We start from the raw sequence: 11416 nt of genomic DNA on the forward strand, positions 1-11416 counted from the left end.
CCAGCTTGAATGTCCACATTTTTGCAAATAATTTCAAAAACCCCAATACATGCCTGCTTATACTATTACTCCTGAAAGGTAAAAACCTAGATTTTCTCTCCTAAAAAATTTCATCACTTTGGAGGTGAACCCTATTTAAAAAAAAACAACTCTCATTTTTAGGATATGAGCCAAGCAATCCAGAAATAACCTAGAGTCTATGAACTAATATTCTTAATGACTACAGGTAATGTTAAATTTACAAGTAAAACTTTGTGAATGGATGCAGTTTAATTTTGTGAATATATCATTTCAAATTAAACAACCATACGTTTGTTGTACGTATGAGTAAAAATATCCAAGAATATTTATAATCCATGATAGAAAATCACCTGCACCAATAGCAGTCTAAATTATTGCACAGATACCTGTTTATATAAAAAAAACAACATGTAAACAAAAAATGACTTCCCATAACAATTTCAGCTGAGAGAAAAAAAAAGAGGGTGGTGGGAGGTGGTGAATTTTTATTAGAAAATAACTTGTCTTAGGTGTTTCCCCAACAGGTGACTTTTCGTAATATGCCCAGCTAACAACTAAACTTTACACGTTATTTCCTTACTTAAGCTTAGTATTATCAAAGTTTGATTTACTTTTTTTATCCATTTTCTTATCACATAATTTCTTTGGACTTATTATAAAATAAACATTTAGTATTTAATCCATGCAATATATGCTATGAAAACTTTTTAGACAACTGCCATACCGAGTTTGATTTACTTTTTTTATCCATTTTCTTATCACATAATTTCTTTGGACTTATTATAAAATGAACATTTAGTATTTAATCCATGCAATATATGCTATGAAAACTTTTTAGACAACTGCCATACCTATATCATTATGAGCTTGTTAAACAATAAAAAGATGTGCCAGCCTTTGTTCTTCTACAAGAACTAAGAATAAGTTGCTCATCTAGTTTTGAGTTGGTAGACTGAGGGAAAATGGTCAAAAATAAGCATATATTCCATGTCTATTTGTGAACATATTTTACTCTTATGACTTAGTCCATTAATATTAGCTTGACTCTTTTTAATTACTAGAACAACATGGCATTTCATCAATATTCCAAATCCTTTGTTAATCATATTAAATGAGAACTTTTGTGATAATAATAGTTTTAATTTCATGGAGCTAGGTTTTAAGAGAGTCACAACATAATTTCTAAGTATGTATTTAAATATAATTACCATTAAACTAGACTAAAGAATTACATTTGATTGTTATTTAGTAAGGGCTTTTTAATCCTAATTGTTTTATAATCATTAAAGCAGCATTTATTGAGAGCAGTTATTTGTTTTTATGCAAACTTCATTTATAATGGCACTCAAGTATCCATGAGAAATGGTAGAATTTTATGTATTTAAAACTGGCTTGCAATTTGGCAAGGTAGAAAGCAGTAAAAATGTGTATTCAAAGAAGGATGAGAAATCCAGTTTAGTCGGATAAAGGTGAACATAAGGAGACTTCCAGGAGGTGGGGCTGGAGACACAACACGGGGTGAAAGGGGGAAAGGGATCACAAGCCAAGATAAGACTCAACACATATTCCAGAGCCTTCTGAAGTCGAACAATATTTCCAAGTTAGGATTACACATGAACTAAGTTGTCTCTCTTCTATTTAAAGAAATAACGTGGCTTTAAACAACTCCATTTCTGATAAAAGAGAACTGGATCTTATACTGACTTGCAAAATACTGGCAGATTTATCTTTAAAGCTGAAGTTCACCATTGCATATGAGCAGGAATAAAAATTTTTCAAAGTCTACTCTGACTTTGATAGTTTTAAAATCTGATAGGTTTTCTTTGCCAAACTCTGGGAAGTCCAGTCACTCTTCTATCGAGCTGGATCTTGGTGATACTCATTCAGTATGAAAACCAACCGAAAGTAATCAGGATATTTATAAACCCTATGATTATGGTCAGGCATTTTGATTGGATTATCAAATACATTGACTCCTTGTCAGAAGGTGAATATCATTAGCCATTTTAGCATGTTTTATACCAGGACTTAGCCAAATTCTCTATGTCAAGAAGGAACAGGCCATTAATTTGGGTGTAAATTCTGAGGAAAAAAATTATACGTATATAAATATAATTTTGCAGTTAAGTGATCTTTCCAGCTATTCACAGGATAATTTCCTGTAAAAATGGTTCATAGCTACGTAAGGATATGAGGATATTAGGAACCTACAAGAGGAACTTTTCTTGTCTTTGGAGGCCTGATCAATGATACCTATCAATCAATGAGTGAAATTACAGACCAGGCTGTTAAAAAAAATTTTTTTTTCAATTAGACTAAAATTAGGAACTCTTTCCAGATCAGCTGACATTTACATTAGTGTCAAGTTCTGGCCTTTTCTTCGATCTCATTCACCTTGCATTTAATCAGTTTTAAAGAACTAAAATTTCTTCCTTTACAAAGAAAGAATTATAAAACGTTATGCTTGAGTTATCTTGAGTTCATTTCCTTTCTAGAGGATACACAAGTCTTCCAAATCTACAATGTCAACCAATGCATTTATCTTTCCCTCTCTTGAAGTAGTAAAAATTTCTCAAAATGTAACAGGCACTGTTGTAAGCTAGCCAGGGAAAGAGCTTGTGGATTAAATAATAGGCTATGTCCATGAACTAGCCTAGACAGAAAGAAAATTTTATCCAAATAACTGTACCCATAAGCCTTCTATCTGTGCAATTAATTCAAATGGAGAGGGGAAGAATAGTGATTTTGGGTCATGTATACCAATACTTTTTGACTTCTGAGAATCAACCTCAGGTAAATAGAAATTCAATATGTGAAAATTTTAAATCATATTAAAAATCATACTCAAATGCGTACTTCAAATGGCACATACCTGTCAAGAAGAGTTACGAGGTTACTTCTAGAGCTTTCAGTCACTCCTGAATTTAATTTGACATATATTTTATGTGTCCACTGTGAACAAGTGAAACTAAGTTGCTAAAAGGATTACTAAAATGAGGGGAGAGGTAGCCTCCATCCTCAAAAAGCTTAATTTGTTTTGGGAGAGTCAGACACACACAAAATTATCATTCATGGAAAATATGAAGCAGTTCATTAAATACAAAGTGCTATAAGAACACAGGGAAAAGAGACAATAAATATGGAGTGCTTTGTAGAAGGCTTACAGCAGGAAGCTCCACTTGAGCTGTGATTCAAAGGATGAGGAGGACTGTTTAACAGGAAAAGCTACAGGAGAGAGAAAAAGACACCTAGTCTGTGGGCTGAACAGAAGAAGAGGTTCAAGGGTGGGGACTCACATAATTTTGAAAATAGGACCAGGCTATAGTGGCAAGAATGTTGGCTTTTGCAAGGAAAGTTACTTTAGTCTGTGGGCTGAACAGAAGAAGAGGTTCAAGGGTGGTGACTCACACAATTTTGAAAATAGGACCAGGCTATAGTGGCAAGAATGTTGGCTTTTGCAAGGAAAGTTACTAGGAAAAATGGCCAGGCAGTTGGATTGGGCATGGTTACAGAACATACTTAATGTTATATTGGGAATTAATTATTTAGGCAAAAATGAACCACTAAAATCCTTTTGAGTAGAAGTTTTGGATTAGTATAAGTTCCACAAGAACAATGCTAAAAATTCCATATATTCAACACCTAATATCTGTTTAGTTAGGTGATAGTATACACTGCCATTTCATCACCAAAATATTCCCATTAGGTAAAAGGTATAATTATTTGCAATTTATCAACAATGAATCTGAGTTTCAAAGAATATACCCAGTGTAGTACCACTAGTAAGTGGTGAAAATTTGATCGTGGCTATCTGATTCCAAAGATCATCTTTTTAAGTGTTTTTACAGACCACCTCCCCAAATCGAATTGGCCTCTCTGAGAGCACACAGTTGACTGTGCATCTCACTGCACAACAGCATAGGCAGTTCATGTCATGTCAGGAGGACCCTGCAAAGAACCTCTAAGAGAACAAAGAGATTCTAGAAGTCCCTTTCTATTTACAAAATTTGGAAGTGACAGAGGACTCAAATACAGGTCTGCCTGATCCCAAAACTCAGGTTCTTTCCTTCATCACATGCTACTAAATATTTGTCTAATTAATAATTTAAGTAGCTGTATCAAATTTCATCTTTGGAATGTACCATAATTTGCTTAACCATTTCCCAAATGTTGAGAATCTCTAGGGGTTCCAATTTGAGGTTATTATGCACAATGTTAAAACGAGTCTTTTCTTCAAGTGTCTTGTTCCTCTATTTGAATTTCCTCTTTTTTATAACATTGCAGAAGTAGGAAGGTTATGATTTAAAACAGATGAAAAACTCTGGCATAACTGAATAATTAGTGTCCTAGAGACATTTTCAAATTTTTAAAAAAAATTTTAGAATATATCAGACATAGAACCATAATACTTAACATGACTTCATTAAAGTCTGTGCTTATTATATTTCATTCATTCATTTATTCATTTTTCTACTGGTTCACTAGTCAATAATTTTGTTGCTCATCTATTTCTGATCTGCTTTCACATTATATGACTAAAAATTCAGCTAAAGTGAGAGTAACTACTGAATAATGTTCATAGGACATATCAACAAAATATTCTATTCTCTCCCATTGGTAGTCTCAGGTTATGTAATAAAAGTAGAGCATTTATCAATACACCATTATGTCTACTGCAGAAGAATAAGGTCAGTTGATGGAACATCAAAATTTGTACCAAATCTTCCATGAGGATTTTATCAAAATAAAATCTATCAGTTTGGAGGATTCTATTTGCATTTCTATTTCATTCACGTGTCTAACTTTTTTTTCTTAACTTTTTGAAAATAATCACTTAAAATACAGAAAAGTAAGCACAGGACAAGTATTCTTCAGAAGTCTAAATTAAATTTGAAAGCACACAGCACTTCTAATTTGAGAATTTACTATGTAAAAGAGAAGCAGATGAAAGAAAACAATGAAATTTAGAGACTGTGAGTTCTAATTTTGTCTCTGCCATGTTCATTGTGTAACTACAGACAGCATACTTAACTCTTTATGGTTTCAGTTTCCTCATTTGACAAAGCATTAAGCTACCACGGTGAAATGGAATGTCAATTTTGCAACTTTAAACCCAATGAACACAAAAAGTTTTGTAAAGCCATGTAAATGTAAAATAACATTTCTGTGTAACAGATTGATTTCGGTTCTTTCACCCACTACTGTTAAAGCAAATTTTGTAAAATGAGAAAAAAAAATCCCCATTTATTCTTATTTCTTAAACTTGAACTTTAAGCACCTGGAAAAGAGTTGATGATTTTTGAAGATGTAGAGAAGAGTAAAGGATAAGGTCTGAACTTCTATTACTTAAGGTATATAAGGTCTAGTGGGGTAAAAAGAAATAGAAACAAATAGTGGAATTTTCAGGATCTGAGGGCACTGTTATTTTGAGTTGAAGAATAAGAAAAATAACGTTTTCAAACTGTACAATGCTGTTTCAAGTTACATATTCCTCCCCCCAAAGTTTTAGATTAAAACACCAATGAAAAATATGAAAGACATTTTAGACTCTTTTGAAAGATAAGTACTTGCACATAGACCCTAAAGAACACATCGACTTATGGAAAGGAAGAGGAGGTAAGTGAACAAGTCCCAGAAAGGTAATATTTATGGGTCCTTTTAATGATTTCTTTAAGGTACTATGGTCTTTTTGTCCTAACAGGAGCAGCACTGGGGGACTTCCTCACTAAGGCAGGAGTGGATCCATCAGGTGTATTCTAATAATCCCAACCAGTTTTAAAGGAACCTGATTTGTGTCTGATTAGTTTATCCAAACCTCAGACATCCAATTTTTACAACTGTAAAGTAAGAGTACATGCCCATATAGCTTAGATAATTTTTATATCTTCTCTTCCCCTTTATATACTATTTAGAAAATATTCCATAAATAATGTGAAAAAATAGAATGCATACTTCTGTTTCTGACTACCCTTCATTCCCTGTTCAGGGAGCCTTGAGGGTATTTTTATCAATATTCTAGACTACACTCCAAAATAGACCTCTGTTAACGAAAAGAAAATTTCAAATATATATGTCCCATTGTTTAGCAGTGAAATTTTTTCACTAGGGCTTATTTCCTAAAGAGAAGGCAAACATGTCGGGTATTGCACAAATTAGAAGCATACATTACAACAACAAAGGAACAGCAGCAATAGAACAAAGTCAAGCTTGTTTAATAAAAAAATGCTTATTCACTCACTCACTCTTTACAATCAAAACCCTTTTCACACACAAAAAGGGTATCTTGAACAAATCAGAGAGAGAGAATTTCCAGACAGAGAGGAAGTGTTCAACCTCTCTAATTTTCAGGACAGCTCCTTCCACCGTGTCTACAATTCTTTAAGATCCAGGTACTGTAGAGTTTTCATACCTCAAACATGTTAGGGATTTTGTGTTCTTTTATTCAGAATGGCTTGCCTTGAAAAACACTGAGCTAAGAATTTAAAGAAGCCTAATAAATTTTCTTAGAGATTTAGTACAAATTGTGTTGCATACTATTTTTAAAAATACGCAGATGAGAAAGAAAAGTCACAGAACAGTCTGTTCTTAAGGAGAAATAACAATGAAACATAATAATAAAAGATGAAATCCCTAGGGGCTTCAGAATTTAAAAACATATGAGAAATATACATTCCTATCACATTCCTCACTCTCCTGGGTCACTGGCTTATATTAACTTGCACTTAGGATTTACCAGACAATCTCCATGTCACCCACCAATCATTTACCAAGCAGATACATCGAGATAATGTGAAAACCATGTCTTCCAGTGTGCATTTCCAATCACTTAAGGCAGCCATGAGATGACAGAAATCCTACTGCACTTGACCAGTTGAGTGTACCTTTAGGTGAGGTCTTCAAAAAGTTCATGGAAAGATTCATAGTATGTTTTAACTGCATATTCCATGAACTTTTTTGAAGTATCCTTGTATTTCTACCTACACTGAGAATGCGTTTTGTTGCCATTCCTACCATCTCCATTGGCTTTTACCCCCACTTTTTTTTTTTTTTTTTTTTTGTTTTTTTTTTTTTTTGTCCTTTTTGAGACCGGCTGCCCCGTGCTCAGCCAGTGAGCGCTGTGAGCGCACCGGTCATCCCTATATAGGATCCGAACCCGCGGTGGAAGCGCTGCTGTGCTCCCAGCGTCGCACTCTCCTGAGTGCGCCACGGGCTCGGCCCTTACCCACACTTTTAAATGGTTCATTCACCAGACCTAGTGATGATGTGACTGCCTTTTTCCTTTGAGACTTTAGCGATTATTTCAGAAAACACCTTATTTATTGTACCCAGTTTTCTCCACTTGAAGTTTACATGGCAGTAGTTTAGTTGGTTTTCAAAAATTACAGCAATTTTTGAAAAAATATGCTAGACTCTGTCTTCAAATCATAGTGTGACTCCACTGCAAAATTAATTACACATTTTCTTGTTGTGACTGGAGCAGAGAAAACCTTTAAGTTCTCCCAAAGAGGGGTAATAACAGAGCTCTAAAGGAAGATAACCTGAATAAGAAAGAACTAGCCAGAGAACTAAGCTTCATAAATGTAATAACAAGTTACAGCTGTAGGTCACACTAGCCACGTTTCTGATAATGAAAGAAAATTCTTATACCATGTGGTCTGATTATTAGAGTTCTAAGTTAAGAGTGTCAAGTAATGAGACTATTGACTATTAGCCTTATCTGGAATTAATAGTAATTTATTTTTAGAAAAATTATTAACAGAGGACTTACTGGTTTTAAAATTTGTATTGAAGAATAGATCTAATTCATAATAATTTAAGTAAGATGCACATCTATGGAAAAGGAATATAACAACACTAATAATAACATTACAAGGCTCTCTCCTCCCTGTGAAAATAACAAATGAAATAATAGAATAGGTATAAATATATAATAAGTGTAAAGAATAGAATCATTTTAATTATTTGCATATTAACATTTTTGAAGAATTACATATTCTAATCATATAAGTGGACATTTATAGTTATTCAAAATTGAGATGTTTTGTTTTACTTAAATAAGAAGACCTAATTAAAGGTGATATGTATTGTTTCAAAAAAGGGAAGAGTACTACAAACAATTAAATAAACAACATGAGAATAAATCTTTCACTAGCAAAAGGGACAGAAAGAGCAACACAGTCTGTTTCATTTAGAAAACCCGTCATTTCCCTACAAAGAGATAATAAATATTAAAGTGCCTATTCAAAACCTTGCAATCAAATAAAGTAACTTTTTCCAAAAAATATCTGACTCAAAACATCCTGGGTAGGAAACTTTTCATATACGGCTACACTAATTACAAAATTCAAAGTAAGCATTACAAATATAGAGGCATACAGTACTGTAAATGTATTTTCTCTTCCTTATGACTTCCATAACATTTTCTTTTCTCTAGCTTACTTTATTGTATGAATACAGTATATGAGTATAATGCATATCATGTACAAAATATGTGTTGATTGACTGTTTATGTTATTGGTAAGGTTTCTGGTCAACTGTAGGCAATCAGTAGTTAAGGTTTTGGGGGATCAAAAGTTATACAGGGATTTTTGACTATGTAGGGGTTGGTGCCCTCACCCCAACTAACCCCCCATTTTTCTAGGGTCAACTGTATTTATATAAGTGCAACTTAATTCATCAGAAGACAGCCCTCTCTGTTTTTTTCTTGTATTCATTTAGTTTTAGTTTAGCTTATTAGACAGATTCAAGGAAAAACTGTGCCTGTTATCAGATCTTCACCCCAAGATCTAGCAGAAGGAGAATATATACAGGCAACAGTTTTTGAGGCATTAAAAGTAGCAGCCTCAGGATGGATAAACACAGACTAGGAAAGTTCACACTACATATTGTGAAGCGTTAATTGAAGAATGTTTATTTGGCACAGGAGACACCCCTTTTTTTTATACATTCCATAAGATGATGGTGTCATGTTTACATGGCTATGCCGCCTTGCAGCAATGCATTCTTCAAAACAATGTCTAAATGCTTTTAATTACCTTTCTATTAATATTATACTGGATTCATATACCAAATTCAATCTATATTCTGGAACCCCAGGTGCTAACAGTGTATTATCAAGTAGATTAAATGCCTTTTCACAATACTGAAAAACAGACCTCACGTGCAAATTGATTTCACTGCAAAAAGTTGCCACCCATGTGCACACGTGGGTCAACTGCCCAAAGGAAAAAAATATGGTAAAATTTGATATTTTCTTATGTGTCATACTTATGTTTTCTGGGTTTGCAAGAAATACAAAGCCCCTTCTTTTATCCAACTGAGCAAGAAAATTAGCAGAGAAATTAATCTAAGTCATATGGAAGTAAGAGATCCACATAAACATATAAGGAAGATTTTCTCCCCAAGGAAAAATGTTAGTGTGCAGTGTTTAAGATATTATAATTTATCATCTTAAAGAAGAGCTTCTAGTATTGATGCATGATGTTAGTAATGTTAACAGCCAATGAGAAAATGAAAACACCAAAAATGTTAAGGTTTGATTAAGTCGTCTCTGATTTACTCTTAGATTTACTCTTAGATTCCTGAAGACTGAAGAAATCTGAAAAATATGAGGGTTTAATATCAATTTTCATAAGTTAAAGTAAACCTTTATTTTTTAGTATACATTAAACTTGACTTGAGGGATATGAAATGGAAATTGCTGGGCTCACAAAAAACACCTTTTCTTTTAATTGACTGTTTTGCAATACAATAAATAATCTTCCATTTCTTAAATATTAAAGTTAGTTTTTACAAAAGTAGACAGTTGTTAGGGGAAGGAACTGGGCATGATAGATGGATTTCAAATTTAAAAGATCTGGATTTCACTCCCTAAAGCTTTCCTTGAGAAAATAAATAAATAAATAAATAACAAGCCTGCTTTGTGACAAGTGACAAAAGTGTATTGTAAAGTTATAAACTCATGTTATTTAACACGGACAAAAAATCTCAGAATTATCTTTAAAATAAACCCCTAGAAACCTGTTCATATGCATTCTTTATAAGAACTTTCCAAATAAAAATGTTAATTGATGAGAATCTAACAAAATGATTAAGTAGAATCTGTAATCAAATTAGGGACAAACTTTTGTATTTGATGGAAGGTACTAAGATTTTTTAAATATATATTTTGTGAATTTAGGCTACAAAATGTTATACCACAGGCATCATTGTCTGATAGTGCAGGATGCAATTCATACTCTTCAATAGGCATAGTTTTTAAATTGTGGTATTTATTATTTAAAATTTTATATTCACTTTTTAATTTCCAATTTTGAACATATACAGTAACTTTTTTGAAATTTAAATTATGGTATTTGGAACAGGTAAAATATGTTGATCATTCTACTTGTTCCCCAATTTATCTCTTCTACCTATACTATTTTTGAAATATCCATCACATTCCACGGTGCCCCACATAAGAAATTTGGACTTAGGAAATCACAAGTAACACCAGGAAAGATGATTTAAGTAATAGTGGTAAGAAATAGGCACTGTCATGAGTGACATATACGGGACATAGACTAACAAGTCACATCAGTTTCAACATCAAAATGTTACTTAGAATTTGGCAGATGTATTCTCTCCTATTTCTTGATGTCCCTACACTGACTGACAGAATTAAATAAATTCTCATTGAAGCTCTTGTACTGCAATTTATTATATAATTTGTAGATGATTAGTTAAGACAGGACATTTGAGTTAATTTATTCTACCTTAGAATGATAAAAATCACAAATGCAGCTGGCAGGTTAGGTCATTTGGCTAGAGTGAACCCCAAGGTCCAGGGTTCAAACCCTATACCGGCCAACCACCAAAAAAAAAAAATTACAAATGGCAGGGGTTTGAAATATAAATGTTGGGAAAATAGAATAATTTAATCAGGCCCCCTCACCTTAGGTCCAGTTGGGGGTGGTGCAGCACATTCTTTGTAAATAAGTTGTGTGTGGGTGGTGTTAGTGTGCATGCATGGTGCCACGACTTGGCTGATGTCTAGTGCCTTGGGTTTCAGCCACAAATTACAAATGGCAGGGGTTTGAAATATAAATGTTGGGAAAATAGAATAATTTAATCAGGCCCCCTCACCTTAGGTTCAGTTGGGGGTGGTGCAGCACATTCTTTGTAAATAAGTTGTGTGTGGGTGGCGTTAGTGTGCATGCATGGTGCCACGACTTGGCTGATGTCTAGTGCCTTGGGTTTCAGCCACACACGGCCATGTTCTCCAACCACAGCTTCCAAGGACCTTTTTACCAGTTACCTAGCTCATAAACCTGCATGTGAGGGGTCTGGGGACCCAGCTTGGCATGTGAAGGGTTTGTGACCCAGTCTGTGAACGGGCTTGAGGGGTCTGTGAGCT

This window comes from Galeopterus variegatus, unplaced genomic scaffold (assembly GCF_000696425.1).
Source record: "Galeopterus variegatus unplaced genomic scaffold, G_variegatus-3.0.2 Scaffold636, whole genome shotgun sequence".
Classification (NCBI taxonomy): domain Eukaryota; kingdom Metazoa; phylum Chordata; class Mammalia; order Dermoptera; family Cynocephalidae; genus Galeopterus; species Galeopterus variegatus.